This window comes from Dendrobates tinctorius, unplaced genomic scaffold, assembly GCF_039654945.1.
Source record: "Dendrobates tinctorius isolate UK_male_01 unplaced genomic scaffold, ASM3965494v1 ptg000086l, whole genome shotgun sequence".
Classification (NCBI taxonomy): Eukaryota; Metazoa; Chordata; class Amphibia; order Anura; family Dendrobatidae; genus Dendrobates; species Dendrobates tinctorius.
This window is the reverse complement of record NW_027361754.1, coordinates 5,729,072-5,743,237: the sequence shown is the minus strand read 5'-3', so window position 1 is coordinate 5,743,237 and position 14,166 is coordinate 5,729,072. Positions and strand designations below refer to the sequence as shown.

General features: G+C 48.2%; 1 long non-coding RNA gene across 1 annotated transcript in view; it reads right to left on the bottom strand.

Annotated features, from left to right (window-relative positions):
* Positions 1-472: 472 nt before the first annotated feature.
* LOC141098037 (uncharacterized) overlaps positions 473-14,166 on the bottom strand; it is a 316,647-nt gene continuing 302,953 nt past the window's right edge. The window contains exon 2 of the long non-coding RNA XR_012234122.1: positions 473-1,261. This is a non-coding gene — a long non-coding RNA (uncharacterized lncRNA). The remainder of the gene's footprint in view (positions 1,262-14,166) is intronic.

Sequence of the window (14,166 nt, the reverse complement as noted above, 5' to 3'; positions counted from 1 at the left end):
ACTGATCCTGAGTTACCTCCTGTATTATACTCCAGAGCTGCACTCACTATTCTGCTGGTGCATTCACTGTGTACATACATTACATTACTGATCCTGAGTTACATCCTATATAATACCCCAGAGCTGCACTCACTCATTTAGGGAAGCTCCATCTTTGTAACGGGGAGATGTACTGTATATTAGATGAACATCAGCTGAATCTTCCAATATGGATACATATGACAGGTCCACCATCTAATATATGTGGTGCTGAGATGACTCATGTGCAGGCAAATGCTGGGGAAGAGAAGAATCAGGCAGGTTGGGCTACATCATCGCAATTCCTATGTTGTGTTGGAAGCCACCACCTGTTTCCAGCATCTTATTCCTTCTACCCACTAAGAACTTAGAAGCACTCAGCCAAACTGAGCGTGCATGTGTGTGTAAGTTACTAGCAGGATTGCCGAATCCAGTGACGAGCAGGAGGCAGAGCAAGAGTTAGCAGGTTTTTTATGGAGAGAGATAACAGCAGTGAATATTCCACACAGGGAGTGACTGGGTAAGGGAATCTAGCAACCCACAGGACAGAGCATCAACAGAGGGTCAAATAAGGAGTTAACTTATCAGTCTCTGGTTTCTGGTCGGCGGAGGCTGGAAAATCCCACGATGGCACCGTAGGTGATGTGAGGAGTCTTTGATACGATCCCGTAGGATCTTTGATACGATCCAGGAGGAAAGTGTTTCACAGTCTCTGAGTGACGGCGAAGTGTCCTGGCTCCCTCACAGGTGGTCTAATGGTCCTGGAACAAGCTGCTGGGCGAGAGAAGGGCTGAAGCTCTGCAACAGGCGTACAAATCATTCTAGAGTGAAGGCCGCAGTTTCACTGTTACAGACAATGCGCACCAGAGGATTAGTACTGCGCAGCGTTTCGGCAGTTGCCAGTGGTAAAGACTGGTTGGTGTGTTGGAATCAGAGGAAACAGTCTTTGGAGGTACTTGAACTGTCTGCGCAGGGGATGGAAGGGTGCGATTGGGGCCTGTAGATTGGCGTCGGTCAGGAGAGAGGGAGTCAACCTTCTCCCGGAGCACACGCTGGATACCCACCAAAAGTCCCGTTTTTGCGCGCACAGTCCCCTTTATAGCAGTCCCGCCCCCTTCAGTCAGGTGCAAAGGTCTGCTCCGGTCAAAAAGTCCTTCCCCTGGCAACAATGGTGACAGCCCCGACAGTTCAGGCCCAGACACGCGAGAGACAACACTAGCCCGGTCCTTCCTCCTACATTTGTCTGTGGGGGAAGAGAAAAAGCAGTCTTGTAGAAGTTCAGGCTCTGGTAACCACTTTAGTCCAAAGTTCGGTTCGGGGACAAAAACTGTATCCAAACTAGAGTCTGAACTTGAACCCCATTGGGGACCCAAACTTCACAGCTGAAAAATGAATCTCCCTCTCCAGTAGGTGTAATATGTAGGTACCCCAATACTTTAGACCATACAGTGTAGTAAATAGGAGAGGGGAGGAGATGGATGCACTTGCATGTAATGATTTATCTTACAGAAGCACTCCTCCTCCTCATCCTCCTCTTCCTTCTCCTCACATCAAATTTTTCATCCTCTTAATATATTGCAATTATCATAAAATTATACAGCACTGTGCTCTTACAATTCATCATTTTACTTTTCTACCCAGCTAATTGTTCTCTTTTCTCTGCTCTATGTACAAACAGGAGGTCTTTTTTCCTTACAAGAGTCATCCCCTTCTTCACCTCCTGACGATGCGGCTCCTTCCTCCCCCTTCCAGGAACTTTCATGATGTAGGATTGTAGTTCTAATGATGACTCATGCAGGGAAAAGAGACTTCTCTCTGCTTAGAGCTTAGAAGGATTCCGCTCCTCAGATTTTAATCACGTAATGTCATAAACCTAATGGAAAAGAGAATTATCTGGTAGAAAGGCAAAGTGAGAAATTGTAAGTGCACATAACATGATTAAGAGGATAAACATTTTGATGGGCGTGCGTCTTTAATAGCTGGGGCGGGAACAGCAGGGGCAGACATCTGATTGGCTTAGAACACATCGCACAGTAATTAAATCTCACCCATTTACTAAAGATAAAAGGAAAAAAATGCACAAATAAGGAAACCAACAAAGAGGAAATAAAAAGAAAATTCTCACATTTCTGACTATGCTGTAATACATCTGATTTTTTTAAGCAAGTTTATAACTAAATGCTCTTTTCATCTGGTTTTCAGTTTATAAAGAAACGAGACCTAAACACAAAAACATAAATCATAATAACAATTAAAGGCTAGAAAGAGAACAAACAGAGAAACAGACTGATAGATAAATGGAGCGGCGGAGGACAGGTTATTATCACCAACATAATAAACAGCTCAGATAAACACACATGTCGCCAGCTATAAAAATGATTAAAGCTAATTATGGAATCAATGAGAGATGAAGTCTGGGCGGAGGTTTATGTCCCGCAGTCACACAGTACATGCAATGTCTGACTTCATGGTTTATGACACTTCTCAGGCTCCTGGAACATGGAAGCTCCATGACAATAAGCAAATGGAGGTCATTCACTGTCCTAATAAGGAGCTGTTAGGAACAGACTTGGAGCGTTCCTGCTGTTTCAGGTGACTGTTAGGTTTGTACATGAGGAATAACGTTATTTCTGTCCATTATACAGTTGTGGCCAAAAGTATTGACACCCCTGCAATTTTGTCAGATAATATACTCAGTTTCTTCCTGAAAATGATTGCAAACTCAAATTCTTTGGTATTATTATCTTCATTTAATTTGTCTTAAATGAAAAAACACAAAAAGAATTGTCCTAAAGCCAAATTGGATATAATTCCACACCAAACATAAAAAAAAGGGTGGACAAAAGTACTGGCACTGTTCGAAAAATCATGTGATGCTTCTCTAGTTTGTGTAATTAACAGCACCTGTAACTTACCTGTGGCACCTAACAGGTGTTGGCAATAACTAAATCACACTTGCAGCCAGTTGACATGGATTAAAGTTGACTCAACCTCTGTCCTGTGTCCTTGTGTGTACCACATTGAGCATGGAGAAAAGAAAGAAGACCAAAGAACTGTCTGAGGACTTGAGAAACCAAATTGTGAGGAAGCATGAGCAATCTCAAGGCTACAATCCATCTCCAAAGACCTGAATGTTCCTGTGTCTACCATGCGCAGTGTCATCAAGAAGTTTAAAGCCCATGGCTCTGTGGCTAACCTCCCTAGATGTGGACGGAAAAGACAAATTGACAAGAGATACGCAAGATTGTGCGGATGTTGGATAAAGAACCTCGACTAACATCTAAACAAGTTCAAGCTGCCCTGCAGTCCGAGGGTACAACAGTGTCAACCCTTACTATCCGTCGGAATCTGAATGAAAAGGGACTGTATGGTAGGAGACCCAGGAAGACCCCACTTCTTACCCCGAGACATAAAAAAGCCAGGCTGGAGTTTGCCAAAACTTACCTGAAAAAGCCTAAAACGTTTTGGAAGAATGTTCTCTGGTAAGATGAGACAAAAGTAGAGCTTTTTGGGCAAAGGCATCAACATAGAATTTACAGGAGAAAAAAGAGGCATTCAAAGAAAAGAACACGGTCCCTACAGTCAAACATGGCAGAGGTTCCATGATGTTTTGTGGTTGCTTTGCTACCTCTGGCACTGGACTGCTTGACCGTGTGCATGGCATTATGAAGTCTGAAGACTACCAACAAATCTGGCAGCATAATGTAGGGCCCAGTGTGAGAAAGCTGGGTCTCCCTCAGAGGTCATGGGTCTTCCAGCAGGACAATGACCCAAAACACACTTCAAAAAGCACTCAAAAATGGTTTGAGAGAAAGCACTGGAGACTTCTAAGGTGGCCCGCAATGAGTCCAGACCTGAATCCCATAGAACACCTGTGGAGAGATCTAAAAATGGCAGTTTGGAGAAGGCACCCTTCTAATATCAGGGACCTGGAGCAGTTTGCCAAAGAAGAATGGTCTAAAATTCCAGCAGAGCATTGTAAAAAACTCATTGATGGTTACCGTAAGTGGTTGGTCGCAGTTATTTTGGCTAAAGGTTGTGCAACCAAGTATTAGGCTGAGGGTACCAATACTTTTGTCTGGCCCATTTTTGGAGTTTTGTGTGAAATGATCAATGTTTTGCTTTTTGCTTCATTCTCTTTTGTGTTTTTTCATTTAAGACAGATTAAATGAAGATAATAATATCAAAGAATTTGTGTTTGCAATCATTTTCAGGAAGAAACTGAGTATTATCTGACAAAATTGCAGGGGTGTCAATACTTTTGGCCACAACTGTATATCTTATATTCTGCATTTTCAGCAGTTTGCCCTCGTCAGGTTCTTTATCTGCCACCTTCATTGTGTGGAGACTGGGGACTATGATGTCTCCTATAGACACAGCACACACTGATGTGATGGACTCCTGCTCTGCTGTTACTCTAGAGCACAGAAATAGAAGCAGCAGAGACATAAAACACATTCTATAGTCGTACTAAGCTGTGCGGCTGTGAATCCAACACAATAATGAAGGAAAAGAGTTGCTTGGAGCTGCAGTAGGATATCCCTGTCTCTCACTTAGCTGAGTGCTCCTTACTTCTCTTTTCCTCTTCTCTCTATAGTATGTAGGAGTTGCAATGTAATACTTCTCTGAGCTTGCAGACAGTGTTGCTTTATCAGAATACATGAGCTCAGGAGACAGGGGAAGGATAGGAAGAGGCTCATAAATGGAGAAAGAAGCAGATTTCTGGTAACATGTTATTTTTCATATATCTGCTTATTGTATTGATGTATGTAGTTTGTTGAAATGACAATGACTATTTAAAGACTGTGGTTCTCCAAAGTTTAAAAAGGTTATATGTCTAATTATTTTTCCTTATTTTATTTTCAGACCCCCTGATAAGCAGTTTGCACCATGTTCTTAGTCTGAGACTTTTCTCTTGTAGTTGTGTTCTGTCCCTTCTACAGTACTAATGTATGTAGATAGGAGATCACCCCAGGAATGAAGCTGTGCTGATACATGAGTTATACATGAGAGCTAGTGATTTAGACTTCTTCAACCCATAAGTAGAAATGAGCAAACACAAACTGTAAAGCTTCCTGGGAGAGGAAGAGAGTGAAAGGGATTCAGAATGGGATAGAGAGGAAGAGAAGGACAGAGGGAACAAGAATGGGAAAGATAGAGGGGGAGAGAATGGGAGAGAGAGGGGATAGAAAGGGGGAGAGAGGGAAAGAACGAGAGAGAGGAAGGGGAAGAGGGAGGGAGAGAGAGAGATGGAGAGAGAGAGAGAACGAGAGGGAGAGAGAGGGAGGGAGAGACGGAAAGAGAGAGGGATAGAAGGAGGGAGAGCGGGAGAGAGGGAGAGACAGGGGGGAGAGGGAGAGAGAGGGAGGGAGAGACAGAGGGAGAGAGGGAGGGAGAGACAGCGGGAGAAATGGAGGAAGAGAGGGAGAGAGACAGTGAGGGAGAGAGGGAGAGAGAGGAAGAGAGGGAGAGAGAGGGAGGAAGAGAGGGAGAGAGACAGTGAGGGAGAGGCTCCAACCCAGTGTCCGAGATGAATCGCCAGCAGCTGGAGGAGGAAATATCCCAGCTGACGCGCAGCTTGCAACTGAGGCAGGAGGCCTTGTGGAGGCTGAACTGGCAGCACGCCCGGGAGGGGTTTACACCGGCGGTAACCGCCACTGCTGCACCGGAGCTTCCCTGGGCAGATTCCGTGGAGCCTGCCACTGCCATCACACCACCAGCAGCATCTGAAGCCCCCTTGCTGCCGCCACAGGAAGAATTGTATGAGGCCCCGGGAGCTGAAGCGGAGGAAAACGAGCTCCCGCCTGGACCTGACGCGGCCGCGCAGGTCCCTACAGAGACCCCCGCGGATCCGAAGCAGCCATTAGCTCCACCACCGTCCCCAGTATCGCACCAACCGGCGTCCACTGCCACTACGCCTGCACCGGAGCAGAGACCACACCGCCCGGAGGCTCCAGGTACATCTGATGCCCCTACACCTGGGAAGGCCCTGGGGTGTACCGTGATTGCAGCGGCTGGCCAGGTCGTGCTAGATCTGGTCTGGGACCGGGATGCCTGTCCCCGGGGGGAAACACCGGAGCCCCTGACGGTGGCGCCATGATACCAAACCAGCCTAGATCAGTCCCGGGAGGATGAGGAGAACTGGGCTACTTGTCAAGCTACCATCCGGCAACTGGCAGCTGAACACCAGGAGAGGGAGCAGCGCCGGCAAGTGGTACTAGGCCCAGATTTGGACCGGAAGGAGCGGGTCCGTGCCGGTCATTATGGTCCCAGAGATGCAACAGGTTGGGGCCACATCCTGAACGTGAATCATGAGAGGGGGTTCGGCTTTATCCATGACCCTAGCCGAATCTCCGATCTATTTTTCAACCGGAGAGACGTGGAACCTCACTTGAGAAAAGGGCACCCTGCCAGGAACCTGAGCCCGGGAGCTCACGTAACAATTACCAGACATGAAGGTCTGAGAGGCTGGTACGCGATGAACATCAGGCGAGTCCCGGAGGATCTCATCAAGACCTGCAGGCAGAAATCACCTACTGCCCCCATGTGCCAAGGTGTGCCAAAAGCAAAGAGAACCACAAGTTTGACCCCACTGGAGGAAGAGTACCTGAGGACTGCCAAAGCGTTTATCACATCTGGTAGCAGTTCCCAGTCATCAACTTCCAGACCATCACTAGTAACCTGTAGTAAACTAACTCTCGTTACCCAGGAGGGTATTTGCACAGTTGTGCTTTGTTTTCCATTATGTTTTAGTTTTATTTTTCCAGTGTTGCCCTGTTTTGTTGGCAGCCTTTCCAGTGAACTAAGGCGATCATGAACGCTGAATGGTCCAGAACTGCAATTGTAAATAGTTTGAACCTCTTAGGTGCCCTCTCTTGGTTTTACCTAGAACACTTTGCGAAGATAATGTCTACCTCATTTGGAGCATAACTCCAATCAAAGGACACTGCAAGAGATCCCGGCTGGGAGCGGTGTCCAGCACTTACAAGAATTATTGAAAAGTTTAATGTGAAGTATTTGATAATGATGTGTCTTATGAGAGTAAATGGCTTTTATATATATAGAATGTTTAAATAAAGAGATGAGATTTGGATAGAGAATAATAAAGAATTGAAAATGTAGATGATGAACCAGGCACCATGGTTGTCACTCAGAGTTAAGAAAAAAAAAGAAATGTGTTGATGAAGAATACTGAAGTGGTAGTGAGTAACAGATAATAGCAGCTCATATACAAAAAATCAATCCTTAAAAGATACTTTATTGACCAATCATTAAAAAGTATTCAAAACTTTAAAAAACAGGCAAACAAAAATAGGCTTATTGCTGATTTTCAAAATCCAGCCACAAACACTAGAGAGTCGTTCCAATGTCCTATATCTCTCTCCTTCCTGACAGCGGAGGTTGGCACCCTCTTGATACGCAAATGGCGCCCCCGCTCCTCGGCGGCTCTCCCTAATCACCCTGTTGACTCCTATGTAAATAACATCAGCTTGGAGTACAACAGATGGCCGGGGACAAAAATATAATAGATAATAACCCCATGCCACAAACCACCAAGACAAAAATGTAAGGAATAGTAACTGGAAAATACTCTAATTTTTGGCAGATTTGTAAACATTTGCTTTGGGAGGAAAAGGGGTCTAAATAACCCTATTTAGGTGTCTCCCTGCCTGACAGCGGAGCTTTTACACCCTACGTTACTCTAGTGACCCCGCTCCACGTGGGCTGACCCTTACTGACCCCTACACTTCTCACCCAGAAAGAGGAAAGAGGGTGTCAGAACATGTGGCCAAGGGAGACAGGGGTAATAACTTAGAATTATCCCTGAAAAAATCCCCCCCAAAGACAAAAAATGTTTTAATAATAATAATAAAAAAAAAAGTATCTGCAAACCGATGTATACAGTGTACGGGATAATAGTGCATTAGCAAAGGCAGTTGCAAGTGTAAAGGGGGCAAGATATCAATCAGAACAGATACACAGTCATTTAAATGTTCTTAAGCAGCATTAATGTACATTTCTCACATCACAGAACGCTGCTGTTGCCTCTAATCCCCAACAACACATTTTTCATATTGCATCATGCCCAAAACAATGAGCCATCGATCGCTCAGGCTCAAAATTGCACTGTCCCAAAAAAAAAAAAAATCAGCAAATTAACAAATATGTAAGAACTTAGCTCATGGCCACTGAAAAATCAGCTCAATATATATAGTAGGCGGGGTGATAGTACTTTGACAAAGGCAGTTTCAAATAAAGGGGGTAAGGTATCAATCAAAACAGATATACAACCATCTCAGTATTCTTAAACAGCATTAATAAACATTTCTCAAATCACCAACCGCTGCTATTACCTCTAATCCCCCATAACAGCATATTTTCATATTGCTTCATGCCCAAAAACAATAAGCCATTGATCACCCGGCTCAAGTTACACTATCCCCAAGTATTAAATCAACAAAATTGACAAATATGTAAGAACTTAGCTCATGGCCAATGAAAAATCGCCTCGACGCGTTTCCCTCCCGTAAAAGGAGTTCATCAGGAGGCCCATGATGTATTATGAATGCTCCCTCCGAGCATCAGATGTCATGCCTGGTTGCAGGTATCCAAAGCAAATGTTTACAAAGTTTTTTCCAGTTACTATTCCTTATATTTTTGTCTTGGTGGTTTGTGGCAGGGGTTATTATCTATTATATTTTTGTTCCCGGCCATCTGTTGTACTCCAAGCTGATGTTATTTACATAGGAGTCAACAGGGTGATTAGGGAGAGCCGCCGAGGAGCGGGGGCGCCATTTGTGTATCAAGAGGGTGCCAACCTCCGCTGTCAGGTAGGAGAGAGATATTGGGCCCTATAGGGACAAATAGGTTTGTGACCCTCTACCTGACATTGGAACGACTCTCTAGTGTTTGTGGCTGGATTTTGAAAATCAGCAATAAGCCTATTTTTGTTTGCCTGGTTTTTGAAGTTTTGAAAACTTTTTAATGATTGGTCAATAAAGTATCTTTTAAGGATTGATTTTTTGTATATGAGCCATTGAATAATTAATCCAGAATTATATTTAACAGATAATAGCACTTTGAATTAAGTATTGTATAGAAAATTGCACTTTTGACTTAGGATTTTAGATAGTTAATTAAGAATTGTTTGCAACGTTCAAGAATGAGTGCCTCTCACATTGGGAAGATTAGTATAAGAAGTGTTTATTCAGCATTCCAAAAAAATTTGTATGTTCCTGTGTTGTCAACTTTGTTTACCTTGCAGCCCGTAGACGTGCTGTGTTTAACGGGGGGGTATGTGGTGCCCCTGAGGCTCAGTCGCCACAGAGGTACTGCACCTTCTCCTAAGGTGTGGTGCCCCACCATCCAGGTAAGTTGGAGGCTCCTGACCACGCTCCAACACTTGCACCCCACACAATAGAGTAGTTCAGCAAAACCACATTGCGGTTCCTTGCTTAGAGAGAGGCAGAGCACCTTTGGTGGTTCCCTGCTTGGAACACTAAACGTGCTGGGAGGTGGGTGGAGTTTAGAATACATAAATGAGCGGGATGGTTTAGGATTAGAGGTTCAGTCAGAGGGTGAGTCTGAGAGAGGAAGCCACTCGGAGAGGAGTGGGGATCCCTGGAAGACAAGTACGGAACGTAGGCGTGAAAGGGAACACAGAGGACGTGGGTTAGAGGAAGAACCCTGCCTAGAAGTTCTAAGCGCAAGGCCGGGGCCCGGTCCCCGAGGTTGTATGGACACTAATGGCTCTGCAGCAGACACCGGTGGAGTAGTGGGCTGTAAATGCACTACTCCCATCTAAGGCTTGGGGGCACAACAGCAACATGGATAGAGAGCCGGGACTCAGGAGTAGAGAGTCCCCGAAGCAGGCTACAGCTGTCTGCCGTACAAGTAGAGTTCTTGGGAACATCTGTCAGGAGGAACTCCAATGTAACTCAGTACTAGGAGATCTTCACATTTAAAGGCGCTATAGAGGAGACATTCGGAAAAGGCACATAAGTTGGCGGAGTATGGAAGGGAGCATTTCATCTTGCCTGGAGGTTGACTGAGTCCCTGACCCAGAGGACACGGCACAGAAGCGGGCACTACAGACTGTGAGTAAAGCTTTGGAACTACATGCCCTGGTGTCCTCCATTCCTTCCGCCTGGTACTGCTACATCTCCTGCACCAAACACTACACCATCTAAGTGTCTCTTCACCTATCCTGCCCTGGAACAACAGCCCTGCCTGTGGAGGGCTATAACATCATTGCTGCACCATACCATCTGTCCCAGAGGATCTGTCTGCAGCGTCAGCTTAACACCTACCTTGCTGAACACCACAGGTGGCACCACAAACTATTCCATTAACTACATTCCACCATTCACATCTTCCTATTACTTGGGCGCCCAGGGCCACGGTCCGGGTCACCGCTGCTGTGACACATCCCACTGATACCGGCCTGGTACCGAGTGCCCCACGGCCCTAGGATGGCACCCCAGAGGGAGAGACAGAGGGGGGAGAGACAGGGAGAGAGGGAGGGAGAAACAGAGGGAGGAAGAGAGGGAGAGAGACAGAGAGGGAGAGGAAGAGAGATGGAGAGAGAGGGAGGGAGAGAGGGAGGGAGAGACAGAGGGAGAGAGGGAGGAAGAGAGGGAGAGAGACAGTGAGGGAGAGAGAGGAAGAGAGATGGAGAGAGAGAGGGAGGAAGAGAGGGAGAGAGACAGCGAGGGAGAGATGGAGAGAGAGGACTAGAGAAGGAGGGAGAGATGGAGAAAGAGAAGGAGGGAGAGAGAGGGAGACAGGGAGAGAGGGAGGGAGGGGGAGAGGGGGAGAAAGAGGGATAGCGAGAGGGATAGAGAGGAAGAGAGAGGGAAAGAGAGGGAGGGAGAGGAGAAAGGGAGGGAGAGGGAGGGAGAGAGAGGGGGTGAGAAAGGGAGGGAGCAAGAGAGGGAGGGAGATGCAGGGAGAGGATAGAGAGGGAGAGAGGGAGGGAGAGAGGGAGAGGGGGAGAGAGGGCAGAGTGGGGGAGAGAGGGAGGGAGAGACAGAGGGAGAGAGGGAGGAAGAGAGGGAGAGAGACAGCGAGGGAGAGAGGAAGAGAGATGGAGAGGAAGGGAGAGAGGGAGGAAGAGAGGGATAGAGACAGCGAGGGAGAGATGGAGAGAGAGGGATAGAGGAGGGAGGGATGGAGAAAGAGAGGGAGGGAGAGAGAGGGAGACAGAGAGGGAGAGAGGGAGCGAGAGAGAGCGAGGGGAGAGAGAGGGATACAGAGGAAGAGAGAGGGATAGAGAGGAAGAGAGAGGGATAGAGAATGGGATAGAAAGGAAGAGAGAGGGAAAGAGAGGGATAGAGAGGAAGAGAAGGAGGGAGAGAGGGAAAGGGAGGGAGTGAGAGGGGAGAGAGAGTGAGCGAGAGAGGGAGGGAGAGGCAGGGAGAGGATAGAGAGGGAGAGAGAGGGAGGGAGAGAGGAAGAGAGAGGGGAGAGAGGGGGAGAAGGAGGGAGAGAGAGGGGGAGAGAGGGCAGAGTGGGGGAGAAAGGGAGGGAAAGACAGAGGGAGAGAGGGAGGAAGAGAAATGGCAGATGGAGGGAGAGAGGGAGAGAGACAGCGAGGGAGAGATGGAGAGAGAGGGCTAGAGAAGGAGGGAGAGATGGAGAAAGAGAGGGAGGGAAAGAGAGGGAGACAGAGGGAGGGAGAAAGGGAGGGAGAGAGAGCGGGGGGAGAGAGGGATAGAGAGGAAGAGAGAGGGATAGAGAGGGAGAGGGAGAGAGAGGGATAGTGAGGAACAGAGAGGGAAAGAGAAGGATAGAGAGGAAGGGAGAGAGGGAAAGGGAGGGAGAGAAGGAGGACGAGAGGGAGGGAGAGAGAGGGGGGAGGGAGAGAGGGAGAGAGGGAGCAAGATCGGGAGGGAGAGGCAGGGAGAGGATAGAGAGGGAGAGAGAGGGAGAGAGGGAGGGAGAGAGAGGGGGAGAGAGAGGGAGAGAGAGAGGGAGAGAGAGAGGGGGAGAGAGAGGGGAGCGAGGGGGAGAGAGAGGGATAGAGAGGACTATAGGGAGAGAGAGGGAGGGAGAGGAGGAGGAGAGGGGGCGGGAGGGAGAGACAGAGGGAGGAAGAGAGGGATAGAGAAGGAGAGGGAGAGGGAGGAAGAGAGGGAGTGAGAGATGGAGAGAGAGGGAGAGAGAGGGAGGGAGAGAGAGAGGGAGGAAGAGAGAGGGAGGGAGAGAGAAAGGGAGAGAGATAGTGAGAGGGAGAGAGAGGGTGAGAGAGAGGGAGAGAGAGAGGGAGAGAGAGAGGGGGAGAGGGGAGCGAGGGGGAGAGAGAGGGAGAGAGAGGGATAGAGAGGACTATAGGGAGAGAGAGGGAGGGAGAGGAGGAGGAGAGGGGGCGGGAGGGAGAGACAGAGGGAGGAAGAGAGGGATAGAGAAGGAGAGGGAGAGGGAGGAAGAGAGGGAGTGAGAGATGGAGAGAGAGGGAGAGAGAGGGAGGGAGAGAGAGAGGGAGGAAGAGAGAGGGAGGGAGAGAGAAAGGGAGAGAGATAGTGAGAGGGAGAGAGAGGGTGAGAGAGAGGGAGAGAGAGAGGGAGACAGAGGGAAAGAGAGGGAGGGAGAGAGGCAGAGGGGAAGAGAGAGAGCCTAATATATCCTGGACCTCTATATGACACCCCTCCCCATCCCCCTATTTTTACCATTTGCTTTTGGCGCACCCGCCAGGGCCGGGGGTACTCGGTGCTGGGCCGGTTCTTAAGGGGATGTGTCACGGCAGCAGTGACCAAGTCCGTGGCCCTGGGCGTCCAATCAAAATGATGAGGGGATGATAAAGTTTATGAAAGATAGTTTGTGATGCCACCTGTGGTATTCGTTGGTATTCGTCAATTAGATGTTAGCCGACGCTACTTGAAGAGACCGCTGGGGCTGATGATGATACAGCAGAGTTGTTACAGCTCTCCACAGGTAGAACTAAGCCGCAGGGCAGTAATAGTGTAAAATGATGATGATGATGTTGTAGTGCAGGGCTGAGGTGACGCAGCAAATAAACAGGAGGACACAGCGGGGTGCAGTCTTCACACTTTTACTCACAGTTTGAGGTGCAGACCAGGGCACTGAGTACAGATGGTAATGGAGATCCAGGCAGCCAGGAAGCAATTTAGGATTCCCTAAGCCAGATTGTGCTGCAGGCATCCTTACTGCGCTGTTCTCTGAGGTCCTTGCTGCCTGAAGCTATGCTCAGTCCTCTGTTCCTTACTGTTTTTTAGTCCTTGCCTGTATGGCAGGCAGCTTGTGCCTTTTACAGGTGTCACTCCTCTCTGCTCTGGTAGGCTGCTGTGCCTTCAGGTGTGTGATGGGGCCAGGAGGCCTGCAGTCTCCTGCCCTCTGGATTTGGCTGCTGGGACTGTTGTACCCATGCAGCCACAGACTCCTGCATATGGTGTCAAGCGCTCTTCGCTGGGGTGAGCTTGGTCACAGCTCCAATCCCCAGGTTTTCCTAAACTTCCACTTTCCTCTCTCTTTACTCTGCTCTTGGGACAAGCTCTTCACAGCTCCTGTCCCTTGTACAAACTCTCACAGACTGACTAACCCCACCTCCAGGCCAGAACTAATATGGAAACTTTCCTGAAACCAGGTTTTGAGCCCCCCCTTTTGGTCTAGAGTCAGGAAAGGTGTTGTATGCTGGTGTTATCTGGCTACGGAAACCCTCCTTGCTTCCAAGCATGACATCACCCCCTGTGCTACTGTGGCAACCGGACTCCTGGGGTGCCACACTTTGACAATGCTAACGCACTTAGTCCTGCCAATGAAGCTCATTTGAATTGAATTGAGAGAGAGGGTGAGAGAGAGAGGAAGAGAGCGAGAAGGGGAGAGAGAGGGATAGAGAAGGAGGGAGAGAGTGGGAGGGAGAGAGAGAGGCAGGAAGAGAGAAAGAGGGAGGCAGAGAGAGGGAGGATGAGAGGGAGGGAGAGGGAGAGAGAGATAGAGGGAGGGAGAGAGAGGGACTGAGCGCCCACAGCCTACTCATCGAATCCGGATGGCACCGACAAAACTACAAGCCTCGAGACAGCAGACTCTGCCACCAGTGCCCCCAGGAGGCCATGAAGGACGAAGCCCACTTCTTACTGAGGTGTCCCAAATACTCCGCATTGAGGGACACCCACTTCAAGAGACTGTCTG